Source organism: Eurosta solidaginis, chromosome 2 (assembly GCF_040869045.1).
Source record: "Eurosta solidaginis isolate ZX-2024a chromosome 2, ASM4086904v1, whole genome shotgun sequence".
In the NCBI taxonomy this organism is placed as follows: Eukaryota; Metazoa; Arthropoda; class Insecta; order Diptera; family Tephritidae; genus Eurosta; species Eurosta solidaginis.
Window position 1 is genome coordinate 181782575 of NC_090320.1, and position 21126 is coordinate 181803700.

Sequence of the window (21126 nt, forward strand, 5' to 3'; positions counted from 1 at the left end):
GAAACATTACAAGTTTACAACAAATTTGCTTATAATTTTTCAAATAAAATCCCGAGAATAAAGTCGAATATAAATTATGATAAGAATGGTGATATTAGTAATATAGAAATATGTGCGCACTTAAAAGATAAAAAGCTCGAGCTACTCAATTTTGAGATTGTTAACAAAATAGCGAATTTAGATGAGCTACTTTTGAGGCTGGAACGTAATGCCGGCAATCACAATATTAAGAATATTGAATGGCAGAAAGATGTTAATATTGTTCATCATTTTACTATTGCAAATTTTAAAGAAGCCGGGAATAAAATTTTAAAACATTTAATAATTATATTGACAGAGCCAGTAGAGACGGTAACTGATGAAGACACGAAATTAAAACTTATGACAGTTTATCATAACGATCCAATATCAGGTGGCCATTGCGGAAATAAGAAGTTATACGCGAAAATACGTTCAAAATATTTTTGGAAAAATATGACGCGCGATAATGCTAAATTTGTGAAAAATTGTGAAAAATGCCTGTTAAACAAAGTTAAGCCCAAAACAAAAGAAAATATGGTGCTTACATCAACACCTTGCAAGCCTTTTGATATAGTAGTTATAGACACGATAGGATCTTTGCCTGAGTCGAATAATGGGAATAAGTTCGCAGTTACCATTATGTGCGATTTAAGCAAATATTTAGTTTCAATAGCTATTCCAGATAAGAGTGCAAAAACAGTTGCATCTGCAATTTTTCAAAGTTTTATTTTAATTTATGGAATAATAAAATCTATTAAATCAGATTTAGGCACAGAATTTAAAAATGAAATTTTTGCGGAATTGACTAAAATTTTGAAAATTGAGCATAATTTTTCAACACCTTATCATCATGAAACTGTTGGTACTATTGAAAGGAATCATCGTGTATTTAACGAATATTTAAGAGCTTACCTTGACGATTCATTTCCCGAATGGGACGTTTATTTAAAATATTTTACATTTTTGCATAATACAACAACAAAATTGGTTAATTCGTTGTAGTTCTATAAATAGAACGAAAACAGCAACAAAAACCAAAGTTTCTTTGAAAACCGCCGTACCAAGCATAGCTTTAACACATAATTGCATACGAAGTATGCAATGTGTAAAAGATTAAAATATGCAAAAAGAAGGCAATTGGGAAGAACTACACAACAGGCATGACGTAGCTGAATGCGTTTACAACCATTTCAACTATCGTAGGAGTGCGAGTTCGACTCCCACTCCCGGGAGAAAAGGCTTTGAAGAGATTTACAAGGTATAATCGAAACAGCTGTCGCCTTGTCCGTCCTGATGTCACGTTGTTTAAATTTTTCCCAAATTATTAAATAAATTATAAAATTAAAAAATTGCTTCAAATAAATGTTTTCATACATTTGAAAAAGCAATATGGGCAATCCCCGATTATTAAAATCATACAAACAGACAAAATTGGTTAATTCGTTGTAGTTCTATAAATAGAACGAAAACAGCAACAAAAACCAAAGTTTCTTTGAAAACCGCCGTACCAAGCATAGCTTTAACACATAATTGCATACGAAGTATGCAATGTGTAAAAGATTAAAATATGCAAAAAGAAGGCAATTGGGAAGAACTACACAACAGGCATGATGTAGCTGAATGCGTTTACAACCATTTCAACTATCGTAGGAGTGCGAGTTCGACTCCCACTCCCGGGAGAAAAGGCTTTGAAGAGATTTACAAGGTATAATCGAAACAGCTGTCGCCTTGTCCGTCCTGATGTCACGTTGTTTAAATTTTTCCCAAATTATTAAATAAATTATAAAATTAAAAAATTGCTTCAAATAAATGTTTTCATACATTTGAAAAAGCAATATGGGCAATCCCCGATTATTAAAATCATACAACAACAATTACTGTTTTTGATAATCAGTTTACACCTTTTGAATTAGTATTTGGTAGTAAAGTTACTTTGCCAAATGAATTAAAAAAGGAAAATATAGATCCAATTTATAATGTTGAAAATTATGCAAAAGAGGTAAAATATCGTATGCAAAAGTCACATGTACTCGCAAAAGAATTAATCAACAAATAAGAAATAAATAAATTAGAAATAAAAATGCCTACGATAAAATAGCAAAACCCCTAACTATTAATATAAATGATAAAGTTCTAATACAGAAACAACCTAGAGACAAACACACAAACATATATCAGGGACCTTATACCATACCACAAATCGATGGTGTAAATGTAACAATTTTTGATGACAAAACTAAAAAGAAAAAATTAGTACATAAAAATAGAATACATAAGATAAAATAAATATTCTTATATTTTAGTTTTAGCATAGACTAAAATATAATTTTAGATTAATTTTAGTTAGATTCAGTTGTTGGATTAATAAAAATTATAAAAAAACTCTTACTAATACAAATTGAATTTAATATTTGAATTATTAACATAATGTTTAGAATATAAGTTGGTAATTATTTGTAAATTACTTAATGTAGTATTAACCTAATATAGTATTAACATAGTAATAATAATAAATAATAAATAAGTTAGTCCGGTTTTTTATACTCAGTTGAGCAGAGCTCACAGAGTATATTAACTTTGATTGCATAACGGTTGGTTGTACAGGTATAAAGGAATCGAGATAGATATAGACTTCCATATATCAAAATCATCAGTATCGAAAAAAAATTCGATTGAGCCATGTCCGTCCGTTCGTCCGTCTGTCCGTTAACACGATAACTTGAGTAAATTTTGAGGTATCTTGATAAAATTTGGTATGTAGGTTCCTGGGCACTCATCTCAGATCGCTATTTAAAATGAACGATATCGGACAATAACCACGCCCAGTTTTTCGATATCGAAAATTTCGAAAAATCGAAAAAGTGCGATAATTCATTACCAAATACGGATTATGCGATGAAACTTGGTAGGTGAGTTGAACTTATGACGCAGAATAGAAAACTAGTAACATTTTGGACAATGGGCGTGGCACCGCCCACTTTTAAAAGAAGGTAATTTAGAAGTTTTGCAAGCTGTAATTTGGCAGTCGTTGAAGATATCATGATGAAGTTTTGCAGGAACGTTACTCTTATTACTATATGTCTGCTTAATAAAAATTAGCAAAATCGGAGAACGACCACGCCCACTTTTTAAAAAAAAAATTTTTTTAATTCAAACTTTAAAAGAAAAGTTAATATCTTTACAGTATATAAGTAAATTATGTCAACATTCAACTCCAGTAATGATATGTTGCAACAAAATAGAAAAATAAAAGAAAATTTCAAAATGGGCGTGGCTCCGCCCTTTTCCATTTAATTTGTCTAGGATACTTTTAATGCCATAAGTCGAACAAAAATTTACCAATCCTTGTGAAATTTGGTAGAGGCTTAGATTCTAGGACGATAACTGTTTTCTGTGAAAAAGGGCGAAATCGGTTGAAGCCACGCTCAGTTTTTATACACAGTCGACCGTCTGTCCTTCCGCTCGGCCGCTAACACGATAACTTGAGCAAAAATCGATATATCTTTACTAAACTCAGTTCACGTACTTACCCGAACTCACTTTGTATTGGTGTAAAAAATGGCCGAAATCCGACTATGACCACGCCCACTTGTTCGATATCGAAAATTACGAAAAATGAAAAAAATGCCATAATTATATACAAAATACGAAAAAAGGGATGAAACATGGTAATTGTATTGGTCTATTGAAGCAAAATATAACTTTAGAAAAAAACTTGGTAGAATGGGTGTGACACCTACCATATTAAGTGGAAGAAAATGAAAAAGTTTTGCAGGGCGAAATCAAAAGCCCTTGGAATCTTGGAAGGAATACTGTTCGTGGTATTACATATATAAATAAATTAGCGGTACCCGACAGATGATGTTCTGGATCACCCTGGTTCACACTTTGGTCGATATCTCGAAAACGCCTTCACATATACAACTAAGGGCCACTCCCTTTTAAAACCCTCATTAATACCTTTAATTTGATACCAATATCGTATAAACACATTCTAGAGTCACCCCTGGTTCACGTTTATGCGATATCTCGAAAGTGCGTCCACATATAGAACTAAGGCCCACTCCTTTTTAAAATACTCATTAACACCTTTCATTTGATACCCATATCGTACAAAGAAATTCTAGAGTCACCCCTGGCCCACCTTTATGGCTCGAAAAGGCATCCACCTATAGAACTAAGGCCCACTCCCTTTTAAAATACTCATTAACACTTTAATTTGATACCCGTATCGTACAAACAAATTCTAGAGTCACCCCTGGTCCACCTTTATGGCGATATCTTGAAAAGGCGTCCACCTATTGAACTAAGGCCCACGCTCTTTTAAAACACTCATTAACACCTTTCATTTGATACCCATATCGTACAAACAAATTCTAGAGTCACCCCTGGCCCACCTTTATGGCGATATCTCGAAAAGGCGTCCATCTATAGAACTTAGGCCCAAGCCCTTTTAAAATACTCATTAATACCTTTCATTTGATACCCATATCGTACAAAATAAATTCTAGAGTCACCCCTGGTCCACCTTTATGGCGATATCTCGAAAAGGCGTCCACCTATAGAACTTAGGCCCACTCCCTTTTAAAATTATCATTAACACATTTCATTTGATACTCATATCGTAAAAACAAATTCTAGAGTCACCCCTGGTCCATCTATAGAGCTTAGGCCCACGCCCTTTTAAAATACTCATTAATACCTTTCATTTGATACCCATATCGTACAAAATAAATTCTAGAGTCACCGCTGGTCCACCTTTATGGCGATATCTCGAAAAAGCGCCCACCTATAGAACTAAGGCCCGCTCCCTTTTAAAATACTCATTAACACCTTTCATTTGATACCCATATCGTACAAACAAATTCTAGAGTCAGACCTGGTCCACCTTTATGGCGATATCCCTAAATGGCATCCATCTATAAAACTATGGCCCACTTCCTCTTAAAATACACTTTAATACCTTCCATTTGATACACATGTCATACAAACACATTCCAGGGTTACCCTAGGTTCTTTTTACAACATGGTGATTTTCTCTTACTTTGTCTCCACAGCTCTCAACTGAGTATGTAATGTTCGGTTACACCCGAACTTAGCCTTCCTTACTTGTTTTTTTTTTTTTTTTTGTTTTAACACAAATTGTCCTGAATGATCGAATTTTAGGAAGGGAAGGTACCCCTTAATAATGCATATCCGTTCATTCAAAACAATTAATCTTGCAGTTGAATAAGCAAGAAGGACGTGACAAAATTGATCACTTTGTCGCATCCTTCTTTTTCAAAGGAGGATGATATAATGCAAATCTACATTACGTTTCAATCACTTGTTTAATATATTAATAAATTAAGTTAAGTACTGTATGCAATTGAAAAGATTGTCAAATAATTGTTTTTGAGTAGAAGGCCGGGTGAAAGAATAAAATTAAATTGGGAGTTGAATTGACGATTTCAAAGAGTTGAGTTCTGGAAGTTTTTTATTTAAAATAGTTTTGTCTACAAGCCTTAAATTTGTAATTTATTAACTGTGAAAATCTTCCTAAATATATTGATTTAATTTCTGTTTTTATTCATAAATAAATATCGTTATGAAACTGAACATAACTACGAAGTTGAGAACATTATTTAAAAATGGAGTTATTTTACCTCCGATACCGGGGGTGGTACCCATATTCTTTTTGCGCAGAACACGTTGGGGGCCTTGGGCCGCGCTTATAAAAAATTACCATGGGTGGGTCCAACACCGGCTTGGAGACCAAAACTATATCCGCGCAAAACACTTGTTCACAATTTTCTTTGTGGGTACTACAACATTACAACAACCACATGAAAATCGCCAACTTCAACTGCAAGTATCTCCGGACAGGTATAACATTTTGCTTTTCCGCCTTCGGATTATTGTTGTCGAGGTCAATACGCGTCTTTGGCACCTCTCGCGATATTTTTGGTAGCGTGTTAGCAGTTGACCCCTCAACTATACTTTTACCGTAGCGATAATTGCAATTGTGAAGTACTACCCCAAATTAGTCTAAATGAAACACGTTTTTATATACTAAATAATTCAGTTATTTATTCGACAGTTCAGAGATTCGAACGTTAACAGAAGCTGAAAAATAGTAAGGGATTTCCCAAAACTCGCTACAGTATATCTATTATGCCATTTTTAGCAGAAGACTCATAACGTTTTCTTTACTGGAAAAAGTTTTACGCTTTTAGCAGAGGGTGCAAATATCTTTCGTTCAATTCTATAAAGCAGGCAACGCATTTACGGGGTATTTCGGTATTGTTTGAAAATGTCTACCTACTTGCAACGCAAAAGCTTTACACTTTTACCCTGCATAAAATGACGGTGTGCCAGTGTATGTGTAATGAACTTTTTGCGCTAACGGACTTACTCCCACTCGTATCGCCAGCTCCAGTAGTTTTGCGCGGCTGGCTTGGAATCACCTCTTTTCCAACCTCCCACACATCGCAGCCCTACTTATTCCGACAGCACTAATAATCAATTCCCGTTGCTCGGGTGGGTGTTTTGCAATCACGTCCTTTCCAACCTGCCAGACATCGCAGCCCTGATTAGTGGGCGTATATATACATCACATACTTAAAATCATGTCCATTCCGAGATTACTAATAATCAGTTCTTGTGGCTCGGCATCTCAGCCCATCCCGACAACTGATTTAATAATACACATACATATCACTACGTAGTATAAAACAAAGTCGCTTTCTCTGTCCCTATGTCCCTTTGACTGCTTAAACCTCTAAAACTACGCAACGGATTTTGATGCGGTCTTTTTTAATTGATAGAGTGATTGAGGGGGAAGGTTTGTATGTATAATAACATCCATTAAATAGTGGAGAAATACTGTTATTTTTAAAGTTTCTAAAGCGATGTATATATATAAAAGAAAGTGGTGTTAGTTACACTATTTATAACTCAAGAACGGATGAACCGATTTGGCTGAAAATTGGTGGAGAGGTAGCTTAGAACCAGGAAACGGACACAGGATACTTTTTATCCCGTTCTGGCCAGGGTCTTGTGATCAAAACGTGGACCTGGGTTATCCTGGGATGTGTTTGTACAATATGGGTATAAAATGGAAGCTGTTTATGAGTACTTTGATATGGGGGATTTTTAGTACCTCTGTGTGACTAGGATCTCGAGATATAGGCGAAAACGGGGACCCGTATACCCCTAGAATGTCTTTATAGAATACGGATAACAAATGAAAGCTGTTGATGAGTGCTTTAGTACAGGTTAATTTCCATACTTTTTTGTGTCTACGGTCTCGAGATATAGGGCAAAACGTTGATCAGGGTAACATTAGGATGTGTTTTTACATTATGGGTATCAAATTGAGACTGTTGATGAGTGCTTTAGTACGGGGTAGTCTTCATACCTATTGGGGGCTAAGGTCTCGATATATAGGCCAAAACGTGGACCAGGGTAAAACTAGGATTCGTTTTTACATTGTGGGTATCAAATTGAAGCTGTTGATGTGTGCTTTAGTACAGAGTAATTTTTATACCGCTGGGTGCCTAGGGTCTCGATATATAGGCCAAAACGTGGACCCGGACACCCCTAGAATGTGTGTGTAATATGGATATGAAATGAAAGCTGTTTCTGAGGGCTTTCAAGTAATTTTCATTTAGATATTCGATTTAGTCGCACCAACCTGGCAAAACTGATAAATATGCATGCGAAGTCGAAATAAAGACATGAATTAATAATACCCACATACCTATTTACACACGTCCTATTCGATTTGCCTGAAAATTGGTATATAAATTTGTCTATATTAATATTTACGATCCTTTTTTCCGTGAAGTAGACCAGATACGAACGGGGACTGGGATGAGGACTGAGTTAGACGGAAAAAGCTTAATAAAATGTATGCAGATAGACCAAATTTCGGGCAGAAAAAATAATATAAATTTTGTTCACTTTGTATGCTGCTGTACAATAAATCCATAATCGTATTGTAACGAATTTGCTGCAAATCCTCTTATTTGCAATCCTCCGCTAAGTTCGAATCACTAAACTGTTGAATAAATAACTCCAATATTGAACAATGGAAAAATGGCCTTTATTAAAGTACATCACAATAACACTTATACTTTGCTGCTCGCTGGCTTAATAACCAAACTGATTAATAACTCAAATGAAACTCTACTATTGGCCGCCAGATCGCGTGCTTAATCAAACTGATTGATAGCTCAACTCAAACTGAATTACAGCGCCTCTACATCTGTCGCCTTTTATACTCTTTGGTTTCCTCGTTCACATTTTTCTAGAATCTACTAGCATTGCCCATGAGCTCTCAAACTTCTCAGCTATAACTAAAATTCCACAATTTTATACATCTTTTAGGCGCTTCCAGAATCTACTAGTCCAGTAGCTCTCAAACTTCTCAGATATATGCATGTGTTAGTGCATTGACTCTCCGCTGCTCGTATACGTACATGGTACATATATGTAGACGCAATTATTTATTCGTTTATGTAGATCAGGGCTTTTCAAAATTGAAAGTGCGCCTGTATTAGTGAGAGCGCAATCGTCGCGATGATCGTGCTGGTGAATTGATTTTTCATTTATTCGCTTACTAGCCAGCAACGAGCTAACAACAAGCATATGTATCGCGCATAATTATTCATATATATTTTGATACCCATCAGCCGATATCCAACACCGATGTAGCTACGCCAAGTGCTAAGTGGCGACTAACTAAATTAACGACGCCAGAGCGAATGATATGCGTGTAAATTGAGAGGGCACAATTGTGCTATGAAATGAAAGGCCCTGATGTAGATACATAATGATTGAATTATTGATGTGAATGTTTGTAGTTTACAGTCTCTCACGCACACATAGGCGTATAAGTAAATGCATCTGTGTGTGACATCTCTCGGCAGCCTTATATATGTGTATACATTATTTGATTATTGACGTAAATATCGCTTAGCATGCTTTAAGGCTCCATTACTGATACTTAGCATAGACTTGACTTGACTTGGCGTAAACTTGGCAACTTAGCCACGATTATACTCCACTTAGCGCATACAATCTGGCATCATAATCAGGTTTGAAATTTACTTTTAAATAAATGTCAATTTTTATGACAAAATGACATGGAAACAAACAAATGGCATCTCAAAATGTAAACGTCACTTAGAACTTAGATAGAAAATCAAAATTCAACAGACTTCTAAGTCAAGTTAAGTGTTGCCAAGTTTTGACAGAACTGTAAGTGACAGTTCTCAAGTCAAGTCAAGTCTATGCTAAGTATCAGTAATGGAGCTTATAGCATCGCTTTAGTGATGGTATAGCTTAGTGATGCTAATATCCGTGACAGTATATATAAAAAGAAAGCCTAAAATGTGTGTTAGTTTGTAGCCGGTGTTTGAAGAGGTGCGATGGTCGATTTTGTTCAAACTTTCACATAAGTTGCGTATACCTCACGTGGTTTTGCACATAGATTTGGGTGCGATCGACGCATAGGGTCTCGAGATGTAGGCCAAAACGTGGACCCGAGTACCCCTAGAATGTATTTATAGATATGGATATCAAATGAAAGCTGTTGATGAGTGCTTTAGTATAGGGTAATTTTCATACCCGTGGGTGACTAGGGTGTCGAGATATAAGCAAAAACGTGGATCCGGGTACCCCCAGAATGTGTTTATAGAATATAGATAACAAATGAAAGCTGTTGATGAGTGCTTTAGTAGAGGGTAATTTTCATACCCGTAGGTGACTAAGGTCTCGAGATATAGGCTAAAACGTGGGCCCGTGAACGCCTAGATAGTGTTTTTACATTATGGGTATAAAATGGAAGCGGTTGATGAGTGCTTTAGTACAGGGTAGTTTTTATACCTATTGGTGACTAGGGTCTCGAGATATAGGTCAAAAGGTGGATCAGGGTAAAACTAGGATGTGTTTTTACATTAAGGCTATAAAATCGAAGCTGTTGATGTGTGCTTTAGTACAGAACAAGTTTTATGCTGCTGGGTGACTAGGGTCCCGAGATATAAGCCAAAACGTGGACCCGGACACCCCTAGAATGTGTATGTAATATGGGTATGAAATAAAAGCTGTTTCTGAGGGATTTAAAGTAATTTTCATTCTGATATTCGATTTAGCCGCATCAACCTGGCAAAACTGATAAATATGCATGCGAAGTCGAATTTAATGAATTAATAACACCCACATACATATTTACATACGTCCTATTTGATTTGCCTATATTAGTATTTACGAACCTTTTTTCCAGGAAGTAGACCAGAGACGGACTGGGACTGAGACTCGGAGTGGAGCTGGGACTGGGACTGGAACTCGAAATGGGACTGGAGAAAAATACATACCACCCTCTGGGACTGGCAATAAGGGATGAAGAAGAATGAGAAGAACTTGAGAGAAGAGAAAAGAGAGAAGGAGACTGAGAAAGAGATAGAATGAGACCAACATAGAGATAGATGAAGCGAAAAAGACGGAGGGTGGAGTGAATAAAAGGATTAGGAAAAGGTGAAGAGGGGGGAGGGCAGAGTTAGATGGAAAAAGCGTATTAAAATGAATGCAGATAGACCAAATTTAGGGCAGAACACCGTCTGCCGGGTCTGCTAGTTATGTATATTTAGTCTAAATAATTGTTAAATTTGTAGACCAATAAATAAACTTATTATTGACAACGCGCTTGTACGAATCAGCTGATACACGGGATAGCCCCTTAAGTTCCTTTCATGCACTATAAAAGTTGCCGCTTTTCCTGGGTAGGAGTAACCCTATTAAGGGTTTACCATTTATTTAGGTAAACATTTCTTTCAGAAAATAAAATGCTATTAGTCGCGGTTAGAAGAAGTAGTATGTTGATTTTCATCACATTACATTTTTTTTAATGAGTAATAGCAAAAAATTATGTGAGGATGTCTCCTCAGATGGATAGGCTGACGGACGGACCGATGCGCTGCTACCGTTCAAGTCGATAGAAAAAAGTAAATGTAAGGCGCCATAACCTCCGAAAAGATTATTTGCGCCATGCTCCTTTAAATTTTTCCTACAATTTGGCGGGACAGGACCTACTTATTTTATGACGACTCCGAACGGCATCTGCAAGGCAGATGAGTTTTCACTGAGAGCTTTTCATGGCAGAAGTACACTCGGAGTACTTGCCAAACACTGCCGAGGGCCGATCTCGCTTAGACAAATTTTCTTCTAATTGAAAAAACTTGTTTCCAAAATTTTGGTGTTGGATCTTCGGCTTCCAAGTCGGTAGAGGCTACCGAGAAAATGGGATTTTTTTTTTGTGAAGTACTTACGCTAGATATGGATTGAAAACGACGTGGTTAAATAGACATATTTTTGAGTAGGCTACCCACCTTTCGTGGTTGGTTTCTTTACAATTTTGTATATATAATAATTTAGATGAAATTTCTTACATAGGTAATAAGCTACATTTTAAGCTCTCTTATATAGGTGTTGCTACTGTGGATGGTTTTACAATCAAAGGACCTTTTGCGATGATTTTTAATATATCGTGTGTAGTCATAAAGTGTTTGTGTTAAAGTGAAACCGAACGATAACCTATTCCTTCCAGGTAATATTTAAATTAAATTAGGTATGTAGAACCAGCTTTCTTAGGAATCACATACGGCAATGGTAAATTCCGGCTCTGGTTTTCTTGATCTGTAACTCTGAAAAAAATCAGTAAATTGGGTGCAAGATTATTTGACAAACTCTTGTGTCACTTTGGACAAAGGCAGAAATACAGAAAGATTCAGTGAGAACACTGCGCTAAGTTCTGCAGCTTTTATTATTTTCTCCGACATCAAATTAAAAAAATCGCGCGATAGGGAGTCACCCTGTCTGAAAGCTCGTTTAGTTTCGAACGGCTGAGGGAGGTACTTCCCAATTCTTACTGAGCTGTTAGTGTTTCTAATTTTGCAATTCTGGTCCATGGTAGATTTACCAGATCTGAGGCCGCACTGATAATGTCCAACCAGCCGATTCACTGTGTGTTTCAATCTTTCCCACAACACACTTGACACGACATTATATGCGACATTAAGAAGGTTATTCCGCGATAGTGGGTGCAGTTTGCACGATCCCCATTCTTGTGACCTGGGCAAAGAACACTTAAATTCTAAGCGTCAGGCATACACTCGTCCGGGTCGATTGCGTGATCGGGTTCATCATCCTTGCGCGGGAATTCGCTTTCTCCATTTTCTCCATTTAGGAGGGCAGAGAAGTGTTCCCTTCTTCTTTCGGTAATTCGTCCCGTATTTTTCGCAGAAGGCGTCTAAAGTAATTTAGTTTTAAGTTTATAACATTAATACCACATTTTTAGGCTGTTCTTGATTTCATGGAGTTGTTTTGATTCATAAGAAGGAATGTATTGTTGCCACATGCGAAGAAAGAAATGGCTTTCTGGTAGATCTATCAGCACAACCTGAGATGAAATTGTTCTTATTGTTTAAAATTTCTAATAACTACTAAATACATATGTGTTATTCCAAGTGTGTCAATTTAGTTTTCACTTCGCGCCGTCTATATCCCTTAACATCAATACAAATTTTTAGCCTATAAGTTAAAGAAATGCTTTTTTGATTATAACTTGTTATACGTTTTTAATTACAGGAAACAATTAGTTAGTGCCATTGTAACTTTACCTTTCACACTACTAAAGGAACCCTACTTTAGGTAAACATTTAAAGTAATCTGTATTTCAGTAAGTTGTACGCATTAATTTTTCTTGACTTGTTGATTTTCCCACAGGGTGGATAATTAATATATATTGGAAAGATTTTCCGTCCTCCCTTGTAAAATTACGTCTGGAGACAAACCGATTTAGGCGGTGCGCCATCATCAGTGCAATTTTTCTTTCTCCACATTACTAACATAAATGTTATAAGCAAGGGATTAAACCGATTAATATAGCGGGTTGGTTTTTTATACTGTTTCGTTTTCGGTTCTGATTTCGTTCTCCAACATTTATTTCGGTTTCGGGTTAAGAATAAAAATACGAATGTAAGTTTGTTGACAAAGAAATAGGTATTTATGTACATAAATACGTATAAAGAAAAAGTCTAAACAATTAGTATTTTTCTAATAAAAATTTAAATTAGGCGCCTCACTTTTAAGAATTTTTATTTTAAAACCGAGTTTGCGATTTTGTGGTTCATTAAATTTGTATATTTTTAGGCTTAAACTTAGTAAACTTAGCTTGTGGGTTAAGAAAAATACGGTCATTATAACAAAATCTTTAAAAATACAACAACCACAGCCTTTGAAACGGTGTTCATTTCGTTCTTTTTCAAATTTAAATAAGGGAAACCATTTTGGAAATGAAATGGTTTTAAACGGTTACTATTTTTTGGGTTTAATTCCTTGGTTATAAGAATATTAATTCAAGTTATAACGTTTCGTAAAAAGAAGTATAAGCTTGAGTTCTTAAAAAATAAAAATTCAAAATCAAATGATTTTACATTGTTTTATTTTAATCCATTTTAACACGCTTATATTATCTTCACTTGTATGTATGCTTGTTTGTAACTCTCTAGGCTAGGCGCGCAAAACAGAGATTTATACCAATCTAGCGTCAATTATCGGCAGTGGTTAAATAACTCGCTACAAAACGAGTTGTAAACTTAACTTAATAGCGGGGACATGAACCTATATGCTACGGTGCTATGAACATCAAATATCTAAGTGGATTGTAGATACTAAAACTAAATAATTAAGAGCATGTTTTCTAGTTTTTTAAACTATATTTTATTAATATTCGAGTGCTTCTCAGTACACACATAGAACCCCAGATACATACATATACGTAAAGGGAACGATACAAGTCTATGCCTAGTCAATAATTCAAATATACTTAGTACATAAATTCAACAATATTGTGTATGAAGAAAAAGTAAGTAAATTCAGTAGATAAATAAAACATCTTTGATGTCATACTTCTTTGGACTAAATAGCTGAGCAGATATTTTATAGTTGTAACAACAAAATAGTTGCGTTCCAATGAAGCGGGATCCAGATACGGATAGAAATTTAACATGCAAATGCAACAACTCTGGGATCCTGATATCTATCTGTATTCGGGGTGGCTCTGTTGATTTGGTTTTTTGTGGAAAATTGTTGACATCATACCCTCTGTACTTGGTAACACTTACAGACATATGCACTAGGGCATGCGATATTTAACATATTTTTTCTACTCGGCAACCCATAAATTTTAACTTTAAACCTGAAAACAAATTATTAAAGGGCTAATTAAACTTCCTTAACCCCAACGCCATAGTCGTAACCATCTCCAATGTGATCGATTAATGGTGCCTTAACATAAAAATCGTGAAAATTTCATAAAAATGAAGAAAACGCAAAAAATTACAAACATATTCCACAAAAAATAAGTCTCTTAGTCATAACGTATCCAAAACAATGAATAAAATCTACAAAAAGTTATTAAATTCACCAACTCAAATATTTTTAGGTTATGACGAGAAACCAAAAACCAATTGTTTGGCTATGGTATGGTTCGATTACATTGATTTCCATAAGGTAGGTTCTATCAGCTGTTTTATCTGGTTATGGTTTTATGGTTATAAGTCACCATTAATTAGACCTTAAAGCTATAAAAAAATTACATTATATTCATATTAAATCATGATAGAAAAACTATACATGTTTTATTAGAAATATACAAGTACCACAACATAATGCGCAATTGCTTTTTGTACAAAGCTCCTGACAGAAGTACAATTTTTTATATCAACCTTGGAAGGATGGTTGTTTAGTTCAAAACGCTTCGTTTGGTACCCCTCTCGACATTTTTGGACGTATTTTAACTGCGGACCCTTTTGATGAGCATTATTACTCAAGCTTGTTTTAAGTGCAAAATCCCATACAATTTTACATGGAAAATGTATCGCATTTGTGGCATGGGTTAAAGAACTAATAATACTAGTTATTGGCTTGATTATTTGTTTTAACTTTTTTAGTAAAATGTTATGAAGCGACTCGGAGAAAAAAGGTTGAAAATAACAGCCACCCTATGATGTGTACACATTCGTTTAGTGCTGCCAACTTTGACAGTACTGATCCTGATCGTTCCAATGGGGTTTGATCGTGATCCAGAGCACGTGAGGTTTTCTTGCGCCCAGGGCAAAATATATTTTTCAATCATCAAAAAAATCAGATTATAAAAGTAAGTAATTCTAACGGAGTTTTAGGGTCACTTCTTTTCTACTGCAAAGTAATAACACACACTGCAAAGTAAAGTCACATATTTCGATAAAAAGATCTCTTCCATCGAAATCTGTATTATAAAATTCACCCAAGCTCTTACAATTTCTTTCTAAGTCGTTATTATCCTTGTTTAACAAATTTCCAACGTCTAAGAGAAATCAAAATTTAAAATTAAGGTCATTTAGTCGTGTAATTTATACGTATTTATTGTTGGAGACGATCGATAATACCTTTCAAACGAGAGAAATTTTACATTTGCAGAAAGACCAACATCTCTAGCCGATTCTCCGGGAATTTTCAATATCCCATTTTTCACAAAGAGACTTCGCTTTTTCTATTGCTTCTTCGCAGAGAGTGTCTCCAACTTCGCCAATGATTTAAGATCATGATACGCTTCTCTAGAATTCATCCCCGGATTTTGTAATCTGAGCTGCACACGATCAATCCTACTTAAGATTTCATACCAGAAATTAACTAATGTTATGAATCTAAAATTTAGTATATTTTGCAACAGAATTGTAGCTTCGCTTCTGGTGTCACTTGTGGTGTTAGTGTCCTCTGCTAAATGTTCTAAGTGTTCTACTACTTTCTCTAGCCCATCGACGATAACGCTAACCGCTTATATTCTGGAGCTCCATCGTGTTTCAGATTCACGTTTGACAGTCTCTGTTAAAGCATTTTTTAATAATTCACATCGTAACGCTGAACGTGAGTAAAACCGATATATGCTTTGAATTATTCCACAACCTGTCGCAAGTGTTCCGGATATATGCATGCATTTTTTAGTATAGAAATTTTTTTCCAAATTAAAAAAAAAGAAATTTTTTTCCAGAAATTAGTTATAATAAAAATACAAATTATCCAGGAAGTTGCGCTTTGCGGACCAATTGACGCCCCCTGTGCGTAGCGCCTGGTGCAAGATTCCCCCATTCCCCCCTCACTACGCCACTGTATAAAAAGGATTAACTAAAGCTAGGTTCCAATGAAGCCTGATGCAGAACCCAGAAAATAATTTAATATACAAATGCAACAACAACAGCGTCTTAATTCTGATATTTATCTGGACCAATTTCGGATTCACAGGGTGGCTCGGTTCGTTTTGGTTTTTATAGTAGATTTTCGACAGATCATCCTTTTTACTTGGTAGCTCTTACAGACATATACATTAGGGTGTCCGATATTTAGCAACTTGTTTCCACTCGACACCGCATACATATTACCTTCAAGTCTGACAACATATTATAAAGGCCATAGAATTATTTCATAAAATTCGTTTAAAGCCATGCTGGAAAAACGATGCATTTATCAGGTTGTAGAGATTTTGTTATTTAATTATATATTTACTTGTTTAAATATTCTCTGTTATGCGCATGCGAGTGGGGATATGGTAAGGATCGACTTGGTCGGAGGTGTTGGGGTGATATCCATAACTTTTAACGTCGGTGATAATAGTTTGGCTGGTTTTCCTTCGTCCCCTTTTACTTCCCTCTCCAACTCTTTCAGCAGATATTCACTAGATTTTCGTGTACGCTATGATCGCACGTACGAGCTCAGAACGTGGCGTAGATCGGCGACGGTGTGTCCTTCCACGTGCATCCTATGCTTGTTGCACTGCTCTATCAGCCCCTCTTTCTTGAGAACGTCGATATCCAACGTCGTACCTTTGGGAACCGGTGTGTTTGTTGTTTCGGATGGTGTGTTCGCCCAACCCGCCCGGCAGTGTTGATGCTTGCTGTATTTGTTTTTGCACTGTCATCTGCGGAGGAGGGTCCCAGTTAATAAGAACACAATATTTATGATGACGAATGCACACACACACACACGCGGCTTGAAGGATAAGGAGGACAGCAGCTTTCCATACCAAGACAGTGGTTGGAGAGAGATGGCCTGATATGGCAGGAATATGTTAGGGGATCAGCCAGTAGCAGCAGTGGCGAATCGGCACAGCAACAGCAGAATGGCGAGGTGGTAGTGACGGCAACAATAGGGCGACGGAGCTCGTACCAGTGGCGTAGCCGGGGAGAATTGTCTATTCGAATGTTGGGCTTTATTACCATTTTAAGGAGGATTAGCAGTGGTGGATTCTTACGGGCGTAGCTGTCGGTTATGGCGGCACCCTGTAGACGGACGCTATCTCAATGGCGGCGGCGAGGGAGACCTGCGAGGAATGAATTATAGTTAGTGCTGGCTCGCTAACGGGACACCACCGCCTCCATGCCTGCATGACGGCAGGGCTGGGCGCGGATTTGTACCAGCCGGAACTCCGTGGTCTGAGGGGAAGTGCACCTTGACGGCACGGCGGTAGCCCCTTTAGCTGGTGAATCGGTCTACGGCCGGATCCTGGTCGGAGGCGAAAGGGTCGGGTGGCCATAAGGCGGATCACTCTACTGCCGGAGCCAGGACTGAGGGGAAGGGGTCGGTTGGCCGTACAGCGGCGAGCCCCCCCCCCCCCCTCTCTTAGCTTGGGCACGGACGAGATAACCTTAAAGGCGCGATCCGTTGCTCCCGCAAGCAAAGGGTGACCAGTGACATGACGGAACTCCCCTTTCCCTCCGGAAGTGGGATTGGCTCGTTCGTTCGACTTCGGCCCTCCCGTGTTCGCAAACCAAAGTATGGTGCCGGAGAGCGGTGCACCAGCTATGCACTTGCCGGTTCCTTGGCTGCGAGGAAAATCTGGACCAAAAGGCACCATGCTACGCAGCTATAGAACCGGGTCGGTTGGAGCCATGGCTGAGGAGAGGGGGTGGGGCAGCAATAAGGTGGCGAGCCTCCCCCTCACTTAAGCCCGAGTTAAAGTTGCCATAGTCATAACGCCATAGTATCAAATTTGCATCAGTTATTGGTGCCTTAACCTAAAAATCGTGAAAATTTCACAAAAATGAAGAAAACGCAAAAAATTACAAACATATACGACAAAAAACAAGTAAGGAAGGCCATGTTCGGTAACCGAACATTACATACTCAGCTGAGAGCTTAGCTGCATTGGCTTCGTAGGGTTTCGTAGATGGTTTATAAGGGGTTTTTAATTCCATATCACATACGTTTGGGAAATATCGACCAAATTGTAGACCAAGGGTGACGTTGTTTGGAACGATTTTCCTTCATCTTTTGTCAAATAAGGGAAAATCACCATGTAGGAAAATGAACCTAGGGTAACCCTGGAATGTGCTTATATAACGTGAGTATCAAATGCAAGCTGTTAATGAGTATTTAAAAAGGGAGTGGGCTTTAGTTCTATAAGTGGACGCCTTTTCGAGATGTCGCCATGAAGGTGGACCAGGGGTGACTCCATAATGATGTGTTTGTATGATATGGATATCAAATTAAAGGTATTAATGAGGGTTTTAAAACCGAGTGGCCCTTAGTTGTATATGTAAGGCGTTTTCGATATATCGACCAAAATGTGGACCAGGGTGACCCAGAACATCATTTGTTGGGTGCGGCTAATCTATTTATATATATAATACCACGAACAGCATTCCTGATATGATTTCAAGACTTTTAAATGCGTGTGACACCTACCATATTAAGTAGAAGAAAATAAAAAAGTTCTGCAGGGCGAACTGGGTTTACAATTTAACATTTGACGAACGCATATCAACAGAGCAGTGATTATTTTAATTAAAAATTTTAAGAAATATACATATGTCAAAAAATAAAACTGTGAAAATGATTTGTGGAAGACAATGCATTTTAAAATAAAATATATGTGTATAAAAACAACATTTTTTAAATTAAACGTGGATACAACGTCATACTTCAAATCCATGATGGAATGATAGAAGTTTGATTCCTGTGATAAACAATTATGGTTTACCTGCGGCAGTGCAATTAAAAATAAAAACAAATGTATGAAAAATAAACTTTCAATTTTAATTTTTTTTTTTCTGCATGTGCTTATCCAACTTGTTATCGTGTTCAAATAGCCCCACCAAGAACTAGAGAAACGATATTCGTCCTGTGTGTTGCGATATGTGATGTGAATTACATAAGTCTCAAATAATAACAAAAAAAACAGGAGGAAAGAGAAATTAAAAGATTGCGTGCCGTGAGCTACCACTTGGTTGAGCAAGGTGACAGCGTTTCATTATTGTCGGAGTTTGAACAAGAATCAACAACAACCAACAACATCTACATTTGCAACGGCAGGGGCCGGAATTCAATTTTAAGGCATCTGATAAATGGCAATAGAAACAACAAGGAATTTAAAAGAAAGGGGAATATTGTAGGGATTTTGTTATTTGATTATATATTTACTTGTTTAAATATTACTTCGTATTTTTATTTTATTGAGAGTTAAGAATGTTTTCGTTCATATGTATGTATGTTAAAAAAAGAAAATTTTTGATTAATGAATTTGGGTTTACAATTTATAATAAATGTAGTCACAACTAATTTATACATGTTTTTTAAAAACTATCAGAGACTTCGGTATCAATCCGTAGGGAAAATTTAAAATTTAGCTTCAAATATGAAATATGTATACAAAAACCACAATAGATAAGATGTACAGTTGTTTTTGCGCATAGCTCCTGACAGAAGTAAAATTTTTAATATCAGCCTTTAGAAGATTGTTATTAATTTTAAAACACGTATTTGTATACATCTTCCGACGTTTTTAGGCGGACAGTGGCTCACAAAAGTATTCAGTAAAAAAGTTTCAGTGGCATGAAAGCTAATGATTCAAACTAGTGATATACATTATTTATTCAAATTTCAAATCTAAATTCTTTTTTCCGCAATACCTATATGACACTACTTTATTTCCTCTGTATTTCTCTTGTATTTTCTCTTATATTTTTTGTCGCCCTCCCTCCTAATACGTTTTCAGTACTGGTGTATGTGTGTAAACTATATTTCAAAAAACTAACTAAATACCAGAAAAATACAACTTAGTTCATTAAAAACAAAGGAGGCAATTTGTATTTAGAAAGGTTTTTTTGACATTCGGCCGTTGTTGTTTTTTTTATTTTTTCGGACAAATGAAAATTTTGTTTTTAGTTTCAAAATTTTGTTCATAAAAACACAACTAGAATCAAGTTTTTTGTGAAAAAAGTGAGACACCAGAGACCGAAATAATTTTCCCGTGTTATTTGCAATGTTTTTATTTTTTTAGATGTTAACCCTCTATAACTCATCACCACGAAATAAATTTATTTCAATTAAATCGGATAGATTCGTGAATAAAAAGTCGGTTTTTATTTTTTTATTTCTAAATTATTTATTTTGTATGGATACTATTATAAAAAGGGGAGTGTAGCCGACAGGCAACAATGAGCAACAGTGGAAAGAAAATTATCAGAAAAGTTATTAGCGATTAGGAAAGGTGGAAAGTTCTTTCGATTGGAACTTTCGCGTATGCTTCTTTCAAGGAGTCCGCAACGGGACGTATTTTAAAGATTCTGTCAACGTCAGGGTGGCTCCTTGGAAGACATTTGCTATTGTCATTGAAATGAAGATTTTGCCGTAACTTTTCAAATTTTTTACAAGACATAACCTGTGGAATTATAGTTGTGCCTAGGATGGAACTCCAATGGTTGGTTACACTGGGTAGCTGGACAAGTGACATACGATATACGACGCCAATAAACTGTCGGATTTCTATCTCAGATACTCTAAAACTTTTGTTTACATCTTTCTGTGCCAAATAGAGGGTCGTCTCATCCAAAAATTTTTTTATAAGTTCTGGTCGAAATAAGTAAAGAAAGAACTGAATGGGAGTCTCAAGCTCCAAGATATCAGATGTCAATGAATCGTTTCCAGTAAACGACAGCTGCTCTGAGCTCAGCTCTGAACTCATTTTCTTCCAAAGTGACGGTAGCTTTTCAGTTTTTTGTCGCTTTGATGGAGGAGCTGAAGTACTTG

At 36.4% G+C, this 21126-nt stretch overlaps 1 protein-coding gene across 1 annotated transcript in view; it reads left to right on the forward strand.

Moving 5' to 3' along the window:
• The window catches only part of LOC137242476 (uncharacterized), a 39011-nt gene extending 25956 nt beyond the window's left edge, over nucleotides 1-13055 (forward strand). The window contains exon 3 of the mRNA XM_067769762.1: nucleotides 12787-13055. The gene's annotated coding sequence lies outside the window, so the exon portion shown is untranslated. The remainder of the gene's footprint in view (nucleotides 1-12786) is intronic.
• The last annotated feature ends 8071 nt before the right edge of the window (nucleotides 13056-21126 follow it).